Raw genomic sequence first — 22908 nt, forward strand, 5'->3', positions numbered from 1 at the left:
GTGACTTTTGCCACCCTGATATGCAAACACGCAGTTCCTTCTACCACACTCAAAATGCACAAAAGCGGGACAGTTCTTTGGATGTGAGCAGCCCTGCCCCACAGCCTGCTGAGCAGAAAGCCCGAGAGAGGCCCAGACCCCAGACCTCCTCACATCCAATCCTGGCCTCCTCTTCTCACTCTGCAGCTTTACGGAGAAAATTCTATTTTTCTAATTTACAGAAAACTACTTTCCAAATGCACTTGAAAAACACTCTTCTTCTTCCATTTAAAAAGCAGCAGCAGGTAAGTATGAATGAGATTTATTGTAATGATTTGCTCCAGGCTTAGGAATTTCCTTTTAGATAACTGCAAAAATTTGATGAACTGGAAAGCCATCTGTCTCCTCTAAACAATGCATGAAGGATAATAAAAAATCAAAGCCACCCCTGGTCGGGTATGCATGAGGAATGAGACTAGCCTCTCTCCCTCCGACGAGCTTTCCGATTCTTCTATTTTCTTAGCTACATCTGCTACAGTCCAACAGGGAGACACCTCACCTAGCATAAAGCTGTCAGGGAAGTGCCGGTAAATTCTGCATGTTTCACCAAGAGCAGCAGCAAGCCCCGAGAGTAACAGTGCTGTGCTGCCCAGCTCACACGCCTGCCCCACTGTGCCAGTGACTCACACCGATGACAGTCACACAAGGAGTCAGGGAGCATACCTGTTCATTCTCGATTTGGCCGATTTTGCTGTAACTTTAATGTCAGTTTACCATCAAAAAATAAAAATTCGTTGAATATTGACCATAAACTGGATCCCTACCTAGCGTGAGCAGAATGGTACTGGCACTTGTTCCCTCTCCTCTTCCTCCTGCGACGGCTGCTAACAGGTGAAGGAAGAGGACACAGGAAGCCATCATCAGGAGGACAAGACCTTCTCATTCAGAGCTGTTTCAGAACCTGATCGCTCCGAAAGGCTACTCGTGAATCATTAACCTAAGTGCATTTTAGCAGAAATTTACACATCTATGTGCCCGTGTTGTTTTGCTAGGGAGAGCTCTAAACTGATAAAACGAGTTAAGTTGTGCCCAGACACCAAAAGTCAGGTGTCCCTCACTTCAGGCTGCAGCAGCAAAGCCTCACACAGTGCTAGCGCTCAGCCTATGCAGGCTCTGCAGCAACGCTGCGTCGAGTCCTCACAGCGATACTGGGAGGCAGGCACAACGATTACGCCCATTTTACAGATAGGAAAAGCTGAGCAGTGCATGACCTGCCTGAGGTTCCAGGCTGGCTTCAGAGCTCAGCATTTAAGCTATACTGCATACCACATATCTCAGTAACCAGCAGGGAAGCAAGGCTGTGTACTAGCTCTGGGCTTCCCGTCACAGGCTACTTCTAAATGGCGTGGATGAGAAGGGATTCTGATGACAGCATAGTCTGATGACACTCCTGGGGGCTTCTGCTAAGATGCTCACTTGGTATGTTATCTTCAACACTACCTCCTATTCCAACTGCTCCCATCCTCAAATGAAACAGTTCCCGGAATTCCCTGAGGCGCTGTAAAGCTAGGAAACCTCACTTGTTCCTTATCACAGTTGCTCATTACATTTAAAAAACAATTCATGAAACAGCAGAAGATGAAGCAGCCTTACCATTAATGGCAACAGAAGGGTCTCATCGATTTATATTAGGGAGATGCAAATAAAATTATTGTTTAACTAGAAAAGAGATCAAGCACAGAATAGCACGTGGTCAATGTGAATTGGCTTAAACCAATGCTTCACTAGTCAATGGAAGATAAAGTTGGTTGAGAGATCTAGGTTTTAAAACACCCCATTGTTGGAAAAATAAATAAATGGGACCCGATCAAATTAAAAAGCTTCTGCACAGCCAAAGAAAGTCACGAGAGTAAACAGACAACCTACAGAATGGGAAAAAATTTTCGCATACTACACATCAGGTAAAGGACTGATAACAAGAATCTACTTAGAACTCAGGAAAATCAGTAAGAAAAAATCGAACAACCCTATCAAAAAGTGGGCAAAGGACATGAATAGAAATTTTTCAAAAGAAGATATAAAAATGGCTAACAAACATATGAAAAAGTGTTCAAGATCTCTAATCATCAGGGAAATGCAAATCAAAACCACAATGAGATATCACTTAACTCCAGTGAGAATGGCCTTTATCAAAAAGTCCCAAAAATATACATGTTGACGTGGGTGTGGAGAGATAGGTACACTCATACACTGCTGGTGGGACTGTAAACTAGTGCAGCCCCTGTGGAAAGCAATGTAGAGATACCTTAAACAGATTCAAGTAGACCTACCATTTGATCCAGCAATCCCATTACTGGGCATCTACCCAGAAGAACAAAAGTCATTCTATAAAAAAGACACCTGCACCCAAATGTTTATAGCAGCACAATTCACAATCGCAAAGATGTGGAAACAACCCAAATGCCCATCAATTTATGAATGGACTAGCAAAATGTGTATATGTATACCATGGAATATTACTCAGCTATTAGAAATAGTGGCGATATGGCATCTCTTTGGTTCTCCTGGAGAGAGCTGGAACCCATTCTATTAAGTGAAGTATCCCAAGAATGGAAAAATAAGCACCACATGTACTCACCAGCAAACTGGTTTCCCTGAGTGCTCATTTGGGAATAACACCAATTGGGTATCGGACAGAGGTCGGGGCTGGGTGGAAGGGATGGGTGTATACCTACTTGATGAGTGCGATGCGCACTGCCTGGGGAATGGACATGCTTGAAGTTCTGACTGGGGGGGATGGGGTGGGGGGAGGGGAGGGGAGCACACCTACATGATGAATGTGATGTGCACTGTCTAGGGAATGGACACAATTGAAGCTCAGACTCCGGGGGATGGGGAGGCATGGGCAATGTATATAGCCTGATCTTTTGTAGCCCCATAATGAGCTGAAAAACAAGCAAACAAACAAACAAAAAAAAAGATTCCTTTCAAAAACAAAACAAACAAACAAAAAAACCCCATCCCATTGTTGGATGTTTTAAAACTATAGAAGGCAATGCAAAATATTTAAGTTAAGAAAATTACATCATTAAAATAAAATGTCGCCAGCATTGCAGAAGAGATCAAGTAGGGGACCAGAGAGCCTCCTGGTGGCCTTTATGTCGAGGGGAGGAGCAGGAGTGTGGAAGGGACACCTCTCTGTGACGGTACGAGGAGTCAGGAGGTGCCCTGGTGCGCAGGACCCTGCCTATGGGCCCTGCAGGGACAATGTCTGAGGACATCACAACACCCGTGGGTCAACACCATCACAGCATGGCATCTCACACCAACGTTATAAAAACACACTAATCAAATCAATTTTTAATGATTTCCCTTACAAAATTATTTCCATCAGACATCATGTTAGCTACAAGAACTTACGAAACCCAAATTAATTTCAACTCATCCACTGAGTACTGGCATTTCTTGTGCCCATCTTTAAGTGGCAAATGCTGTCAATTTCAACCTTCACTGTCTGTCACACTCTCCTCAAGCCTGACAACTTGTGCAGGTCAGTAACACAATTATAAATGTTCCTTTCTGACGAGCCATCAAATGTTTTCCCAGTGTAATGACAAGGTCAAACAGAGCCCCTGAAACGTGTTACATCAGGTGAAACAAAAATCCATATTCCATTATGGGGAAAGTTAAATACACAAATCACACACTGACTTAGAGCTCACTCTCTAAACACTGTTGACAGAATGGCCCCCTCTCCTTTTAACTAAGAAGGAAGGGGCCAAGTGCGCACTACATTCATGGGGGGAGGTGGAGTGCTGCCACCATTAGTGGACACCCCCCCCTCCCTGGGACCCGACCACAGCCTGTGGGCCTTCCCCCAGGGCCTGTGTGCACACTCAGTCCGTGTTGCCAGTACTGACGTGAATGTCAGGCTTAGCTGTCCTCACAAAATGCACGTGACTCAATTTCTCAAATAACACATCCATTCACAAAAAACAAAACAAAACAAAAAAAAAAAACAAAACCAACAACAAAAAACCACACAGACTCTTCATCTTATAGGTTAGAACCGTACTTAAAAGGATACAATCTGAATCTCACCACACACTGACGCCCCCACCATCCTGGCCCTTTCAAGTCAGGACAGAGGTGGGGTTACATACAGCAAGGGTGGGCACAGTGTGAACATCGCATGGAGGCTCAAAGGGAGGGCAAGGGGCTGTGTGGGGAGAGGGGGGAGGGGAAAGGGCCAGAAACAGGAAGGGGTGGCCCACAGGCCATGCTGGGGTCCTTAAGGCTCATTAGGAAAGGTGTACTGAACAGGATTGCTGGGCATGGTGGCTCACACCTGTAATCCTGGCTACTCGGGAGGCTGAGGCAGGAGGATCACTTGAGCCGAGGAGTTTGAGGCTACAGTGAACTATGATGACACCACCGCACTCTAGCCCAGGCAACAGAGTGAGACCTTGTCTCTATTTTTTAAAAAAAGGATAGGTGAGTCTGGTAAAATGACCCACACACCATCCTGGAGCTGCATGTCAAGGCAGTGTTTTTTAAGTTGTGAACTGCAACCCCTACAATGGGTACTGAGAAGCAATTTTTGAGCATAATAGAACAGAAAAATATTAGTGTCTCACATGTAATACAAGCAAGTAATGTTTGAGAAACTCATTTCAGTTATGTACACACATAAAATGTGCATACCAAGTTGTGATCTAAGATTAGTTTCTTTTTGTGTGCCACCATCAAAAGCCGCCCAACTAGAGAAAACAAAAACCATCCAGTACCACCAGCTGCCTGGGGGTTTCATCCTAGAAATCATTAAGCAGTGATTTCCAAGAAAATTATGTTTAGAATTTCTTAAGAAAAATGGAAGAGAACCGTAGAGAATTTAGAACAGAAGGAAGTAAGAATGTAAGAGCAAAGACAGTGTATAATTAGATGTTTGTATGTTACAAATCAAGGTAAGCACCGCAATTCCTTCCATCACCAAGTCAGAAGAATAACCTTTGCGTTCTCACGAGGCCACTGAACGAAGCTTCCCCGTCTGCTGCCTCCTGCCGAAGCACAGGGCTCCGCAGGACTGACCAGGTGGGAGACAGGTTATATTTTCTGAGCGACTTCGGAAGCTCAGAAAATTCTGAATTATCTAAATAATGAATGGCTTGAGCAACTTTTACAAAAGCTTTCAGGCCAAATGCTAAAAATACACTGACTCTTTGACAGCTTATTGTCTGGGGAGTCACCTGGCGTCCTGGGTAAATTTAATCTTCGGATGAGGTTTCATTCCGCGGTAAAGCTAGAAGCCAGCGCTTTGTCACCACAGACAAAGGGAAGAATATTCTTTCCCCATCCACTAACATCAGCGTCCACCACGCGGACAGGAGAGCGGCTGCGGCTGACGGCTCATGAAGAAATGCACAGCGAGCTGGGCCCCCACCCACGCAGAGCACTGCATAACCCAACGTTTCAGCACCCGGGGGGGGGGGCCCTCTGGTTTTCAAGGTGAATTGCTTCAAAATACATCATTGAAATTACCTTAATCATAGTCACGTGACATTCTACTAAAAATAAAGAAAAAAGTGCCACAATGAAATGCTTTTTGAATGCACATGCTGTTACCAAAATTCACTTTATGTGCATCAGAACACAAAACCCAAACACAACTTTTCATAAACAAACATCTGGCTTTCACATGGCCAGCTCCTCCGCCACTCACTGAAACACAGCAAGGTGTGTCCTGAAGACACTGGTTCTCATTTATAACGACAAGCAAGACCTCCGCGTCAACAGAGTGCCAGAGCAAACTCAGGACCTTCATAGATTCCAGCAAAACCATGCTGGGCGGCAGGCAGAACTAAACCATGCTGGCTGTGTCTGTGACCCGGAAGATCACCTATTTTAAGGGATGTTTCTTCCTGAAATTTGGAAAACAGAAACCGAAGACGTAGAGAGAGCACATGTGTGCAAAGAACCGTGCCAGCAAAGACTACAGCAGCCCGAGATAGGAGCCCGGCTTTCATCCAGGCGCTTAACTGACTGGTACTGACTGGGCCGGGATCAAAGGAGTCCTGGTTGCTCCAGGTACCCAGCTATGGCCTCAGGGGACGAGATGTACCTGCTGTCCCCTCCTCCTTCTGGCTGGGTGGAGGTGGTTCAAGAACACTCAGTTCTCTGCCCTGCTCCTAATATAAGCATATTCTAGGTGTGGGGTCAACTGAAGGCCACAGGGATTGCAGTTTTTGCAATAGCAGCACTTGATAATCTGAACTTAAGGCCCAGGAAGCTCCGGGGGTGCAGATGCCGGGAAAGAAGTCCGGGAAGTAGACGAACACAACGTGAACAGCAATGCTGAGCTCAGAACCTTTTCACAGACAGAACCCGGACAAGCCACAGGTCAAGTGCGAGACGGCCACAGGGTCCAGGTCTTCCTAGCTCTTGACAGACGGTCACCACACAGCACAGCACCACCACATAACAGAGGACAGCAGAGTGCTGCAGGAATGCCCAGGGGAAGTGACTGGCTCTGCCAAGGGTCAAGGTCAGGGATGACTTTTTGTAGGATGTAATCTTCAAGCAGGGTCACGGGGCTGAAGCTGGGACGCTCTGTGAAGAGAAGGCTTGTGTCACTGATGCGGGCTTGGCAGGGGGGCAGCGGCGGGAGAGATGCCGGGTCTCCTGGGGCCAGAGTAGACACGTGAGGACGGTAAACAGGGAGTAACTGCCAAGGACCGGATGCTAGGAAGGCCCCGGCAGCTGCGGGGAGAGCTAACGGGAGGGAGGCCGCGGAGGGGAGGGCGTGGGGGAGGGCGTGATGCCGCCCAGCTGGCGCTGCACCAGGGTGCGGCCACTCAGGAAACGGAAGGCTCAGTGTCCCTGTACAAGAGGTTCCCCTCATGGACTCTTCTTGTCAGCAGGTGTTTCTTCACCATGTGACGAGGGAATAAGATAACATCTGTGAAGTCCGTAGCAGGGTGCCCGTCAGGAACACCCGGGAACCAGTGTGACTGACTTGATGCTGGCATAAAGAAACGGGGAGGACGGTGGAGGAAGATGCCCACCCAGGGGAGGGTGCGGCCAGAGCGCTGAGTGCAGGGCGAGCTGTGCCGTGTAGGGTGGTGGGGCCGCCTGGGGGCACGGGCAGCACGCGACTGTGCTGTTTGTCACCCCGATGTTCAGCGCCTTTAAGCTCCTCTCTGTGAAGACAAGTCTCCTCCTTCAGCCCACACGTGCTTGGTTACAGATCTGGGAGAACTGACAGTAGGCGACAATTTTGCATCTCTGCAGAGGAAGCAGCAGCCATGGCTTGTCACCCTTACAGGTTCTGGGGCACGACTTGGCATCACAGTTATCTGTCACATCCGATTCAAAGCCATCCAGCTGCACAAAAGCTCTCGGGCCAAATGCCACTGACAGTTTCTTGTAAGGCTATTTTATCTTTGTAAAAAATGAGATGTAGAAAAAACCCTAGGTGTTACTTGTTATTCTCTTATTAATGTCATTCCTCTACTGCTTCCCTATGAAAGGAATGCAAAATTTATTTGCTGAATAAAGTAAACATTTTTAATGAATATGATCCGCTAAAACGAAGGTAAACATTCACATATATTCTACTTGTTACAAAGCAAACTCATCTGAGATTGAACTTCAAAGTTAATTGAAAAGGAACACAAGTCACTGGGTTCACTTAATGACACAGTATTCTTTAATTGGGTGCCTCTGGTTTTATGGTAAAATTGTTTAAATTTCTTACGATTTCAGGATAATTTTCTCAGAGAAAGTGTCTCATTTCTACTCTGAAGAAGTTTTAAAATCAAACCTCCTGCAAGCAACTTTGATAACAGATGACAAGTATAAAGAAGAAAAAAGTAATGATATGTCTATATCCTGTATTTTCTCTCTGAACTCTGCTACCAACGAATAGATCTTAACCTGCAATACTGAACGACAGCCACCCTCAGTAACCAAGCAAAGTCACCGAATGATTTGGGCAACAGGTAAGAGTGAGCCTAAGTACACCAAGGATTCAGTGTCATTTTTACACGTTGATTTCACTAATGTGTTTATTGCTAAAAGCTCTTCCTCACACACCTCAGGGCATCTGAACCTAGAAGTCTATGTCATCGTGGGGCCAACAGTTTGGATGTGAGGAATACCACGCACCAGCTGCAACAAATTCCATGGCAACGTAACGGTAGTGTGGTTTCGTTCTGGGAACTGTGATGACTAAAGACTCTGAACTAGCCTCATACAGGTTTACGCAAGGACACTAACTGATGTTTCATAAAGGTTCCATTAACATAGCCTCAACATGGGCTGTGGCATCCTGAGTAGATCCTTTTCTCCTCTGGCCGTATGTTGGCTGAAATCACATCTCTGGCCAGTGGACTCCACCAGCGTTTACTGGAGGAAAAAGAAAAATCCAGCAATACCCGGGGGAAAACCTCAAGACTGTGAAGAATAATTAAGCTAACGTGTAGCTCAACTATCATGCACCAGGCACCGTAATAAGGAGGTTAAGAAACTTGCTCAAGGTCCACACGCTGACCCCCATGATGTAGAATCTGTAACACCACATACCAGGGGCCCACGGGCAACACGAACAGGCTCCCCACATCCCTCCTCAAAAATCCTGGTTTGCTATGTTCTATAGTTCCCAACTCCACATCCCCTCAGGGGTTACACTCGCCAGATCTTGCATATACCCCTTTTCCTCATCTATATTTTAGTATAAAAATAAATGAGTAATGTATAAGCTTGAAAGAGAAAAGAAGTGGAACTGAATAGTTTTAATTCTTTTACAAGACCCTCCCCCACTATCTTTTAAAGTGGAACTCTTCAAACTGGAGCGTGCACACCCACATGGATACACCAAGACTTTCCAGGGGACTGGGGCATATTCTAAAGCAATCAGTTTTTGGATCCTTCTGTGTGCCCTCTTCCCTGGCACCAACATGCTTGAGAACAGTGTCCGCCGTCCACTGCCTCTCCTTTCCTACCTCCCCTTTCTAAATCACAACCTCCTTCTCCGGTTTCTCAAAGGAAGGTGTGCATCTCACCCTTCCTGAATCTTACCACAGTCCATTTTGCTGGGTATAAAAACCTATGGGGAGGACAAAACAAAGGAATGGTTTGAAAATGCATAGCTCCAGCTCCAGAGGGAGAAGAGAGCTGCATGTATTGTAAGCACACATGTGATATTTAATATACTTGAAATTACATCTTTTGTAGTCACTAAACTAATAACTTACTGAGCTGATAAATTATAGATGTCTACTTAAAAATGTGTAAGAAATAGTCAAAATTCTCTCAGAGGTCCACTAAGCAAAACGTTTGGATGCTACTGTTTAAAAGCACAAAATCTATCATAAAGTCAGGTCATTCACTGTTCTGTTATTAAAACAGTTCCTTCAAAACTCATTAAATATTTAGAGCTTCCTCCCCCCAGGGTATAAGATTTTTAGATGACAGCAATGGAAAAGAAAAATTCTTCCTCTCCACCTGAAATGTTGGTGAGGAGTCTGGAGAACAAAAGAAGCTTTGTGAGAAATTAACCAAGTGATTGATGACAGTATTTTGAGAGTAAACCATCTGCAATAAGGATTTCCAAGCGTGAGGAGAAACTTGCATTAATTTGATTTTACATTCTAGCAGGTGCTACTTTACATACAGAGTATGAGCCACCTCTTCCTCCCTGCAGCCTACTTAAGACACGCTGGGAAACCAAGCCCGCCCCATTCTCCTTCTGGTCTCTCTCTCTCTATGACGAAGTAACATCAGCGGTGCCGGAGCAGGGCTGAGGCACGCCCTTCGCCGGAGGTGCTCTGCTGCTCAGACATCAGAATTGCCTGCAAACAGGTCTCCAGGCCTCACCTCTGACAATTACACTTCTGGTGGAGGGGCTCAGAGGCAGGTGTGCTTTAAAAGCTCTTCAGCTTATTCTAATTTCTCACCAGAGTTGACAACCACTGAGTAAATCTCAAGGTCTTTCCTTGTCCACAGAAGAGAAACTGTAATTACCTGTCAAACTGATTCTAAGATGCAATCTCAGAGTACAAAATAGTCTGTCCCCTCCTCCCTTTCCAGGTTCCCTCACTGGTGCCTCCGCTGTTCTCCTAAACAAGAAATCCCTGGACTCATTTACACATGGAGGTAAAAATTACTGCCTGGGCCCGGAATGTGGATGAGACAGGGAAGGGGGTGTGTACGCTTGGCCGCCCCTCTTTGGAACCCCAGCCCTCTGGCCTGGTAGGGCGGCGGTAATGGGAATAAGCCCCACAGGTGCACAGACAAAGCTCAGGGCCTTTGTTCATCGTGGCCTGGAGATACCTGCTGCCACTCTATTACTGGGGCTAAAAAGACAAATCCTGTTTCAAAACAGAATCAGAGAACAGGATCCTTAGGAGGGAGCTGTAAAGTCATCTCGTGCAACACACAACTGAGACTTGCATCTTTATCCGTCCCTCTCAAGTGGCTGCTCCCCCTGCTTAGTTGTGACCATCACCAGCGGCGGGGAGCTCACTGCCGACTGGAGCAGTGATGGGTTTTGGATGCATATGTGGCTAGTTTAAAATCCCACATCTACCCAAATGTAGCTGAATAACCCAAAGGCAAGTTTCTCAATGGCTAACAAAGGTCAGTCTCCTCATCCAAAAAGTAAAAATAAAAACAAGTTTATCTTGCAAAGACACTGACATTAAATGGGACAATGAGAGTCTATAAATGTTGTTTCTAACCAGGGTTTCTCAAAGTTGGCACCATTAGCATTTTGGGCTGGATAATTCTTTGCTGTGGGGGGGTTGTCTTGTACTTAGTAAGATGGAAGGATCTCTGGCCTCTGTCCACTAGACACAGCAGCACCCTTTGCCCCCCATTCTTACAATCAAAAATGTCTCCAGATATTGTCGAATGTCCCCACTGGTGTGGAGCAAAATTGCTCCCAGTTGAGAACCACTGTCTAATCCCAATTCCCTCCCACTACTCTGGAATGCATTCATTTCATCTTTGGGCAAATCTTTAAGGATGTTCTAGTAATCTGGTGTTTACTTTTCTTTAACTCTCATCCCCTTGAAATGCCAGGGGAGGAGGAAAAGTACTGTAAGTTTCCATAACTAGAAAGTGGCAGGGCTGGGATTTGAACCAGAATCTCTCTAACACTAAAGAGTTATTTGTTTCTACTATGTCCTTTCTTAGAGGCCAATCTCTCCACCACAGGCAAGATGGCTTAATTGCTTATTTGAAGAAAGTTATGTCCTTATTCTCCAAGCTGGTTTTCCTCCTGCCTCAAGAGTACTTACATCTGCAAGCAAAGCTCCATGCACCAGTCTATTTCCTAATTAATGGGTAAAACAGAGAGTGTGGCCATGGGACTCCAGGAAAATCCCTGAGAAGCTGAGAACGAAGGCTAAGCTCCTTGCCTGACTGAGTGGCGATTAAGATCAATAGCAAAAGCTACGAAGTTTCCAGAACAAGGAGGCATGTTGCATAGGGCTCTAATTGGGAACACACAGTGGGGCTGGCCTCAAAGCCAGAAGGCTCAGGAACACAAGATGTGGAAGGTAAGCATGCTTTAGAGAAAAGTCACAGGTGAGAAGAATGCCCCAAATACTCCTTCAATGTCCAATCAAAGGTTTTCAACAACCAAACCTCCAGAGACAATTAGAATGAGCATACTAGGCACCAACCTGTAACTCTTTACATCTCAAAACACAAGATAAACCTGGGAAAGAAAAGTTCAATTCATCATTTGTGACTTTTTCCAAGAATCACTGGGAGCTACAACTCATGTGTCCATGCTTGCAAGAAGTGGGGGTGTATCCCCGCCATCTGGACACGCTCCCAGGATAAGGCACGTAAGGTCCCAAGAGCAGGGCTGCCCAATGCTGACAGTAAACGCCTACTTAAACTGTGCCCCTTGATGCCTCGCTTACCTTGTGTTCTAAATCACAGGTGTGGAGCTGAAATACGCCAGGGCAAGGAGTCCTCGTGGGCTTGGGCTACAGAGCCTTGAGTACCATTCCTGGCTCAGGAACTAACTGGCTGGACGACCCTGGGCACCAAGCCTTCCCTGGACCAGGTTCCTCGTCTGGAAAATGGGGCTCAGACCACCTGTACTCTGTTTCGTAAACTGCTACACATCTCAGATGTCTATGTATGTGAACGGCTTGTGCAAGTTACTATTGTATGTTATTAAGCTACACGTAGTGAGTATTTTAAGTTGACTGTTGAGAAACAGGAGGAATAGTGGGTCCCTGCCAAGACTGGCCAACTGGAAAGCACACAGCTATTTTGAGAAGCTTGGTGGTTCAGTTAGTCTGGTCTCCAATCAAGGAACTCTTGTTTTGCAAAGAGTTTGGCATGTACAGTTTGAGGAACCCTGCTCTATCCTGTGAAGGCAAAATATAAGAAAAAGCTCTAAACAATGGAACGGAATGTTATAAAGCTACTTATCCCTTAAAAAAATAAATAGATGAAGCAACGAAAGGTAATGTAAGGACCAAGATCCTAGACTAGAAAGCCTTGTCTACACTCGAAATGGGGACATTCTCTAGGGATTTTAGACATGGCCTCTTCTATTTTTTTTCTTTAAAAGACGCTCTGGTAGGAGGCTATTCAATAATTTATGAATAAGTTACACTCCAGAGTCCATTTATGCATATACTGGGTGTTTGAAATGTTAAACCTGTAATCCTGAAGAAAACTGTATCATAAACAGTAATCCCCGGGCTAGACTGCAAAGGGCTCTGAAATCTACAAAGTACCTGGGGCAGCGAGCAGCTTTAGTTACACTGTCACAGGTGCTGAGGTCGCAGTGAGTACTCCTCCATCGGTGGGCAACAAGGTCTCCCTTCCAAGCTCACCCTGCCGGGCACCTCTCTAGGTTGCTTGCAGGGAACCACAGGGCATGGGGCACTTCCTGAGAGCAGAGGGGAGTTGCCATTGGAGTGGGCTTGGGGCCAGGGCAAAGTTTCTTGGTCATCCTGAACATTAAGAAGGATTCTGCATCCAACTGCATGATATTTCAACAGCTTCTTTTAATGTAAGAGTTATAATTTCCCCATAAAAACCTTTGAGTAGAACTAAGCTTCATGAACATACACCATGTTTTTATCCTGTGGTTCACAGACACCAGCTTCAGAAGCAAAGGCTTCCCAACAACCACGGGGAGCCTGGCGCAACTGTCCACCAGCGGCTCCCTCTGGGACCCTGCGCAAGCTCCCTTGCCTCGCTGAGCAGCTCCGATGTGGGAGCAGCAGTGTAGAATGCAATGCGCTATTACTGGAATCGTGAAAATAGTATGCACAAAACTAACACATGGCCCTGCGCATAGCAGAGGTCTGGGAGGTAAGTTACATTGTTATTCTACAGGGTACCTTCAAGGGAAGAAAACCAGAAAGAGGAACACACTGCAAACTGTACTCCGGAGAGAGCCTACGTTTTCACTGTTATAAGCCACATAGACGATTCCCCATAGTTCCAATCTTCCCACTGATCAAAGCACCCAATTTAATTAAATTTCTCATGACCACGTTCTTGGGCTGAATTACTGGAAGATAACAAGAAGAAAGACTCAGCGAGAAAAGCAACGGCCCAGGAGTTCAAATGCTCTTCATTAAATAGACAGTATATTCAAACACTTAAATTAGTTCTAAGTTGTCAATCCTGTATCTATGTCGTAATTTGAGCTCTTTCTCCACAGTTCAAGGGAAGAAGTATTGAAGAAGTTGAGGGAACCTGGGTCCCCAACTCCCACCGCACTCTGGGAACATCACTTACATTTTCTGTGCCACAGTATTTCTCCATTGTTAAGATATGGGGGTTCAGACTTGGTCTTTCTAAGATCCTTTATACGTGGTACGGTTCTCAGAACTTACTAGATAAACTATGCTGTAGTATCAGTTTCCCTTGCACTTACGGTCAATTGTGGAAAAAATATTGGCTTTAAAAATTTCTGCACTGATCTGTAAATCAAGTAATACACGCCTACTTTCAAGCTAAACTGAAGGGAAAACCTAGCAAAGCAGACAGAGATGCATGTAGTGCAAACCTTGCCCACCGGACTACACATTGCACCGTCCGGAATTCAGCAATACCGCACTGAGCTGGAACTGTTTACTGCCAAGTCCAAGGAAACTCCAAGCATGACCTCTACGGAAGGATGATTCTGAAGAGTGAGCACCAGGAAAGGCAGTGTGGCCCCGTAGTCTGACTTGAGTTCTACTTCCTGCCTGCATCTTATTAGACGGTGACTTGACGCAGTTTACTTAAGTTCTCTGAGCCTCAGCTTCCTCATCTGCAAAGTGGGGACAATAATAACACTGAGGGGTGTGTGGGAGGATGAGCAACCCCTTGTGTACGGAAATGACCTGGGAGCAGAGCCGTGCACTAGATGGCAGGTAGTATTAGACTCAGATACAGTCCCCAAGGGTACAAAGTGCTGGAAAAACTTCCACTTAAATGGAAGGTCGCTATTTGCATGACAATTTTAAGCTAAAATTAACAACAACAATAATGAGCACATACAAGGCACTTATACTCTGTGCCCAGTACGATTCTAAGTGCTTCTGACCACTGACCTCACCTCAACCTCACAACCCTATAATGCAGGAAGCATCGTCGTGCTACAGAAGAGCAAAGGCAAGCACAGGAAGACCACTGACTAGTCCGAGGTCAGACTGTTGGTAAGCGGTGGAGCAAGACCTAAACTCCGCCCCAGGACAACAGGCACAGTTTCTGTAAGCCACACAGATTCGGCTGCTTTTACTTTTCAAAGTAAAAACCCCAATTCTTATGTTTTCTTCTTTTGTTGCTGGATAAAACATTTACCCAGACACTACCACATCCTTGACTGTCCCTTGGGGAACGAGTCATTGGGACATCTGACAGATCATAAATGGACCACTTAAGTACATTTTGAGAACAAATGACAAATTTCAGCCTTACTTTGGATGCCATCTCAAGAAAAACTGAACATAGATGACCGCGACACTCTTAAAATCTTTTAACCACCAGAAAAGGCTTTTCTGATCTCTCCACTACCCCGATCCCAATTCATGTCCCAAACGAAGCAGGGTGGGGGAGGAGATTGTACATCTATTCATTTATGAAATATGACCTAATTATCCCTGTTTCAGGCCCCATCTGTAAAAGGTGTCAATATGCGGTATAGATTCTACCCATCCACATAAGATAACTTAGAGCACTGCAAAGCCACAGTGATGGTGACTAGCTTCAAAAAGAAGCTAAAATAGATTCAACATATGCAAAGGTACTGCAAAAATATTTCTGATTCATTAGTACGTACTGTGTTTTTCTTTTTAGGCATCAATCTGTCAAAAAAAAAAACCCACCATATCTTGGTGTGCAGCAGCCAAGAAATGTATCAAAGTCATTCTTATGCTATGCTGCAATTCAAGAAGTCAAGGGGACAGAAATACATTCAATTTCAGTCAAGCTCAGTCTTTACGTCTCTCCCTGTACGGGGGACTGAAGACAAAAGATGACACTTGGACAAAGACACTGATGTGGCACCTTCTAAAATCGCTTCCCGTGCAGGATGCACGCGGTGTGCGAACAATCAGCAGCTTCATGTGGGAGGACTCCTCTTTTATAGCCTTGAAATTCAAGAAAGAATAAAACAGAATCATAAACTACAGACTGATTATTGCTCAAACAAGACCAAATTGTTGTGTTAAACCACAGGCCTTCTTCCACCTTACCACATGTGTATACATAAATGTACATATTCTAGCTTAGAAGCAAAAGGTACACACATTCAAGTGATTGGATTAGAAATAATATTTAGAAGGCAACTGTCATCAGTTCAATGTCATGGCTCAGTAATCTTCAGTCAGGTTATGAATTGGTATCAGTTACAGTCGGCAATTTAACCACTTATTAAATTTTTCTATTTACTGAAAGAAATATGCTATGCTGCAATTCAAGAAGTCAAGGGGAGAAAAACACAGGGAGACATCGTCATATAAAATGTAATTTAGGAGCTTGTTCTATATCCAGGGTGAAATGGTATACCAAGAAATCTTTAATTTGTCGTCATGTGCTTGTCGGAAGGGACCAGACAGAACAGTGTTTGATTACTTAGGGTGGTGCAAAAGGGAGCCAATAAACTCACCCAGCTCACAAACATTTTTTTTCTTAAAGGAAAAATGGGCAGCGAAAAGTGGAAGACAGATTTTAAGGCAATGTTCTGAACACTTTACATGCACTATTTCATTCAATCCCCCCAATAATCCTTAGGTAGATACCATTATTAATCCTACTTTGAAGATCAGAAAAGTGTGGCTTAGAAGAGTTAAGCAACTTGCTCAAGTCATACAGTGAGTCAGGCGAATCACATAGTGGAAGATGCAGGACTCAATCTCAGGCTTGTCTTGCCTTTCCATATTGTCCCCGCAGATTTGACTAAGATAACCACAGTCCCAGAAATAAGCGGAACATCAGGCATCCCCAGCTCCCCGTCAATGTCATGCATTACAATTCAGGTTCCCTTAAAATACACACAGAAAAAAATAATTATCTTTCTTGTTTAAAGGTATATTTCCATAGTTTACACACTAAGATTGACATTCATATAGACAGACTGAGCTAGCATAAATTATATTATCATAAATTGGTTTACTGTAAATATAAGTTTGCTCGATTTTATTCTCAGTCGATTTCACTGATTTAGGTGATTCTAATCATACTTACCATGCAGGCATTATTTTTGAATTGTTTCCCTTAAGAATCTGAACTGCTATATTATTGGAGAAAGAGTCACTGAAGAATAGATTAAGGCATTGTCAAAGCACAAGCAAAGAATAATAAACACTACGAGGCTTGTGTGCAGGAGGGAGCCCTTGGGAAGAGACCCAGAGACAATGAAAAATTATGGAATGAGGCCGGGCGCGGTGGCTCACGCCTGTAATCCTAGCACTCTGGGAGGCCGAGGTGGGTGGATCGTTTGAGCTCAGGAGTTCGAGACCAGCCTGAGCAAGAGCGAGACCCCACCTCTACTAAAAATAGAAAGAAATTATATGGACAGCTAAAAATATATATAGAAAAAATTAGCCGGGCATGGTGGCGCATGCCTGTAGTCCCAGCTACTCGGGAGGCTGAGACAGGAGGATCGCTTGAGCTCAGGAGTTTGAGGTTGCTGTGAGCTAGGCTGACGCCATGGCACTCACTCTAGCCTGGGCAACAGAGTGAGACTCTGTCTCAAAAAAAAAAAAAAAAATTATGGAATGGGAAATAGTTAAGTGGAGGGTTGGAAGGATCATCTCCTAAATCTCTCCCTGTCCAATGTTCCAGCACACAGATCCACATGTGCTGAGAACAGGCGCAGGGGCTTGGATGCTCACCGTGGGTACCATTTTCTGGCTCTCGGGATCTAACACGACCTTTTTCTCATGACTCATTTTACATGCACATGTCTTCTCTTCCAGCAGAACCACAAGCGACCTCGGGGCAGGCAGAGGCTTAGGTATCTTTGTATCTCCCACGCTGCTTAGCAACAGCACCAACACATAGTATGTTCTCAATAATCACTCTGTTTAACGTCAGGATAAAATGACCCTTGCAGGGCAGAATGTGAATTTTTTGGCTCTCTCTTCTGTAAGCTGCCTTGCCCCTGCTGAAAATGGGGGATAGTAGGCTGGATGACAGTTGGCAAAGGTTTCAGGTCCTACTCCACGGAACCTGTACATGTTACGTGAAAAAGTCTTTGCAGATGTGACTAATTAAGGATCTTGAGAGGGGGCATTGTCCTGCATTGTCTGGGTGGGCTCTAAGTGCAAACACAAGTGCCCTTATAAGAGAGATGCAGAGGGAGGTTTGGCACAGATAGCAGAGGAGGCAACGTGTCCACAGAGGCAGAGACTGGCATGATGCAGCCACAAGCCAAGGAAAGCTGGCAGCCACCAGAAACTGGAAGAGACAAGAGACAGATTGTCTCCTAGAGATCCTGGAGTTAGGCCCTGAGGACGCCCTGATTGCAGCCCAGTGATACTGATTGCGAACTGGCCTCCAAGACTGTGAGAGGATAAATGTCTGTTGTTTTAAGCCAAGTTTCCTGGCAGCCTTAGGAAACTCACACACAGGCAAAGACCAATCCCCAAAACCTATTTTAGGAGGAAAAGAACTAGAGGACTGGGTGACAGACACCTGGATCAACCAGGAAGCTCATGCAAGACCGAGCTGCCTTGGACAATCCCCTTCCTAACTTTCAGTGTTGTCAGGTTCCATATTAACCTCTGTCCTGGGTACCACCAAAAAGAAAAATGCTACTCACGGGTCAAACTCAAATTCTGAGAGAGATTAGGAGACCCCATCTGAAAGTCTGCCCTGGAGTTATCTGACAACTATTGCATGATTTCAGGCTGGTGGCACACACAATAAATTCCCCCTATTCTGCCAAAATCCTTTTGGTCTGTGCTCACACACCAGGAGTAGCTTTCTTCCTGGAAAAACAAAGACAACAGGCAAAAATGAAATACCAACCCATTCACCAAACCAGAGGTGGGGAACCTTTTCATATTGGAAGGCTGCATTAATTTAGCTGTGATCAAATAAGGCTGCATTCAAGAAACTTCAATTAGATATACTTAAAAATGTACATTATTTCATAAAAATCTAAATACTATGTAGTGAAAATTTCAAAAAATGAAAACTTTTTGTTAATTTTAAAGGTAACTAACCATTTAACGACTTTGTTGTGTCTGCTCTTTGTTGGAAACCATTTGAATATTTGGTTGCAGCATGGAGGTCCCCAGTTTCAGCTGATCCTCTAGATGGGTGTCAGTCAATAGTGACCTTAAGGGCATCTTGCTTTGGGTTGGGTAGGAGAATGTAGATTCACAGCAATAAGTGGTTGAAAAGCAAGAAAGCATTTTTAGGGTATGCTGCGGAAGGCATGGGTATTCTACTGCATTTTTCCACATTTCGATTGGAAATTTCTTAGCATCAATGACTTTAAAATGTCCTCTACTGAGAGCTCAATTGATTCCATCTGTAGTTCTTTAGGTGCCCTGGTGGTATCAACTAGGTGAGGCTGAAATGCTAATTTCAGTGTGATGTCATGATCTCAAAGTCAGTGAACTTTTCATTATATTCTCCAATTAATAGGTCTGTAACAGCTGCATATTCTTCAAATGATTTGCATATGTCATCCTGTTCATCGATAACCTTTACTCACTGGGGAAAATGTTCATTCGAAATTTCCTTTTGAAGAAGTGTTTTGAAAACAGCTTTTTTCGAAATGCTTTTTTTTTTTTTTGCCACATATCATATATATACTTATTAATAGTTTTATCTTACAAAGAAATATTCAAGTCATTTTGGTTTGATGTGATATCACACAGAAATGCTGCATTCCTATAGAAATCTTCTTTCAATAATTCACATTGCTGATTCTGTTTTCGTAAAATTTAACCATCTGTTCTCACAGAGAGAAAATTTTGGCTAACACCTGTCCCTGTGATAGCCAACACAATTTAGAATGATACTGGCAAATCTACACTAAATACCTCATTGTTCAACTTCAGCATGTGAAGAAACTGACAATGCTGTGTTGCATTTGCAGGAATATAGTTAATAATACTTACAACTTGTTGCAAAGTGTCACTGGAAATAGTAGCGTTAGCACAGAGATTCTGCTTATGCAAGATACAATGAAAAGAAATGAGATCATCTGGATTTGTTAATACTTTTTTTTTAAATCTGTACAATAAACCCTTCATGTTTTCCCGTCATGGAAGGTGCACTACCTGTATATACACTCACTAAATTTACCAAATTCATTCCAACTTCACAACATTTATCTTGAAAGTTGTTGAAAATATCTATTCCCTGCGTTCTATTTGCAAGAGTGCCCAAATAGAGTAGCTTTTCGTAGCAGTCTTCTATTATGACTGAAATGAAGTATAAAACCTGCCCCAAGTCCGTAGTAATAGTTGATTCATCCAAAGCAACTGATTAATATATACTTTCCTTTTGAAGCATTGCATGACGTTCTGTTAAGCTGAAGGCTAATTCATGCTGCTGATCAATTATGGTTCTCCTTGAAAGAGGCAGCTGTTGGTACTTTGAAACATCAGGGTCTAAGCACCCTACAACTTCAACAATGCATTCTTTCATAATTTCTACATCATCGAATGGCTTCCCCTTTTTCCCCAAGTATATAAACTACTGTGTAAGTTGCTTCAGTGGCATTATTTCCAGGTCTTATTGCTGCTTAAAAGAATTGTCTTTGCTTTTGCTTTTCATCTTCTAATTTCTGCAATACAACCTTTTGTGCCTCTCCCTCTAATTTAATTGTGGTCCTTATGAGTGTTATAATGCTGATGAGCACTGAATTTCTTTAATGTTGATAATGCAGTCTCACAAAGCAAGCAAATCATTTTAGCTTTAGCAGAAACAAGATGATATTGCAATTCCCAATGCTCATTAAAAAAATCTGTTTTCTTCGTTCAGTGTTCTCTTGGTCTTCCTTAATGTGACAGAATTAAAAAAATACTGTCGGGCTGTGCAGCTATTCACAAATTCCACTTCAAACAGAAACACAGTGCACCGTTTTCAAAAGCTGCTAACAGACTTGCGTACTCAACCCCGATAAACTTTCACCAACTAGCCTCGTGCGTAGTGGCGCCGGTCCGGTGGGGGAAGTTAGAACTAAATCATGAGCGTAGCAGCCGTCAGTTTAGCCCTTATGGTTTACTACTGTTCTAATTGTGCTGATCAATCCGGGAGGATCATTTCATTGAAACTTATTTTATTCTTTGGTATTTTAAAAATAAAATCAAAATATAAAAGATGAACAAAAATGTATTAATAAAAATAAAAAGATCAGTTCTGTAAAATCTGGATTCAGTCAAAAGGCCACACTGAAGGACCTAGAAGCCCACAAGCGGCCTTAAGGTCTCAGGGTCCCCACCCCTGCACCAAACTAAATTCCTTCAAGTCTGTTTAAAACAACTATTTTCCCCCAGTAAAACCTGAAGGATTCTGAAGAGAATCTCTATTATCTGCCAGGAATTTCCTTTCAAAAATCCTCCCCCACTTTTATTTGCCTGCACTGAGTGCCCAGAACAGCTGAGGGTCACGTATACCTGCCTATGCAGGAGTCTGCCACAATCAGCTTTCTGCACAATCCCGTAGCCCTGCGGCACTCTGACGCCCCTCACCACCACACTGAGCTCTTAAATTGCGCTTTCTGAGGCTACTGGATCGACTGAGATGTTCTAAATGTCAAAGTATTTACATTTCGGCCGGGCGCGGTGGCTCACGCCTGTAATCCTAGCTCTCTGGGAGGCCGAGGCGGGTGGATCGCTTGAGGTCAGGAGTTCGAGACCAGCCTGAGCAAGAGCGAGACCCCGTCTCTACTAAAAATAGAAAGACATTATATGGACAACTAAAAATCTATATAGAAAAAAAATTAGCCGGGCATAGTGGCGCATGCCTGTAGTCCCAGCTACTCGGGAGGCTGAGGCAGTAGGATGGCTTAAGCCGAGGAGTCTGAGGTTGCTGTGAGCTAAGCTGACGCCACGGCACTCACTCTAGCCAGGGCAACAAAGTGAGACTCTGTCTCAACAAAAAAAAAAAAAAAAAAAAAAAAGTATTTACATTTCATTTGGACTTTTTTTTTTTAAAGCTCATAGCAGCTTTGATTGTGATTGCCAAAACTTGGAAGCCAGCTGTCCTTCAGTAGGTGAATGGTTAAATGAGGTGTAGTACGTCCAGGCAATGGAATATTATGCAGCACTAAAAAGAAATGAGCCATCAAGACATGAAAAGAAATGGAAGAAACTTAAATGCATATTGCCAAGTGAAAGAAGCCAACCTGAAAAGGCTATACACAGTATGATTTCAACTATTGAACACTCTGGAAAAGGCAAAACTATGGAGACAGTACAATGAGGCTACCAGGGGTTAAGGGGGGGAGGAAGGGACAAACAGGTGGCACACAGAGGACTTTTACGGCAGTGAAATGATTCTGTATGATCCTATAATGGTGGATACGTGTCCTTATACATTTGCCCAAACCCACAGGATGTACAACACCAAGAAGGAACCACACGTAAACTATGAACTTTGGGTGATGATTACGTGCTGTCACCAGTTGTAACAAATCCACTACACGGGCGCAGGATGGTGACAACAGGGGATGCTGTGCACGTGTGGGAGGAGGGGGTATATGGAAATCCCTGTATCTTCTGCTCAATTTTGCTGTGAATGAACCTAAAACAGCTTAAAAAAAAAAAAAAAAAGTCTGTTTTAAAAAAAACAAGAGACTCCACTGGCCATCCAAATACTTGAAGGCTTTGTTGTGGCTGCTGTGTTATTATACTGTTGTTGTTTTATACAGCCTAAATAATGGAGGCCATTAGTTAAAAACAGAACACAAATACACAATGTGAAAATCACTTCAACTGTGTTTACCTATGAGCTCAAAAAATGAAAAGGGGAAAAAAAAAAAAATCAACCTAGTCTGGGAGTTTAACCAAATGCCTAACAATGAGACTATCACAGAAAAACAAGTACTTGCAGCACAGAAATCACATATCTGCAGCTGCTAATTTCTGAAAGAGCAATGGTTTCTGTTCATTTTCAGAGCTGCCACATTTTTATTTAGCCACTTCCTAAGAAATCTCTGTGAACAGCTGCTTGGTTAAAAAAGAAGACATCGAATCTGGAGCCATTCATTTAAAGTGTTCCCCCACCCCAGCCCAGGTGCAACTTATTTCTGAAAAAACATGGATACCAAAATTAGTTAATGCCGAACCAAATTCGATAGTCTTCATAAGAAATCCCACTATGGACTATGACAACCTTCTCATTTATCTTGGTTATCAAAATTAAGTGAGGAAATATTCTCGGAAAGTGATGGAAAGGGGAATTCTTTGGTCTATTCTGGGGGAAGAAGCAGGCAGAAAG

General features: G+C 43.9%; 1 protein-coding gene across 4 annotated transcripts in view; it reads right to left on the reverse strand.

Annotated features, from left to right (window-relative positions):
• NEDD4L (NEDD4 like E3 ubiquitin protein ligase) overlaps positions 1-22908 on the reverse strand; it is a 220275-nt gene that overhangs the window by 75582 nt on the left and 121785 nt on the right. The window lies entirely within an intron of this gene.

This window comes from Eulemur rufifrons, chromosome 5, assembly GCF_041146395.1.
Source record: "Eulemur rufifrons isolate Redbay chromosome 5, OSU_ERuf_1, whole genome shotgun sequence".
Classification (NCBI taxonomy): domain Eukaryota; kingdom Metazoa; phylum Chordata; class Mammalia; order Primates; family Lemuridae; genus Eulemur; species Eulemur rufifrons.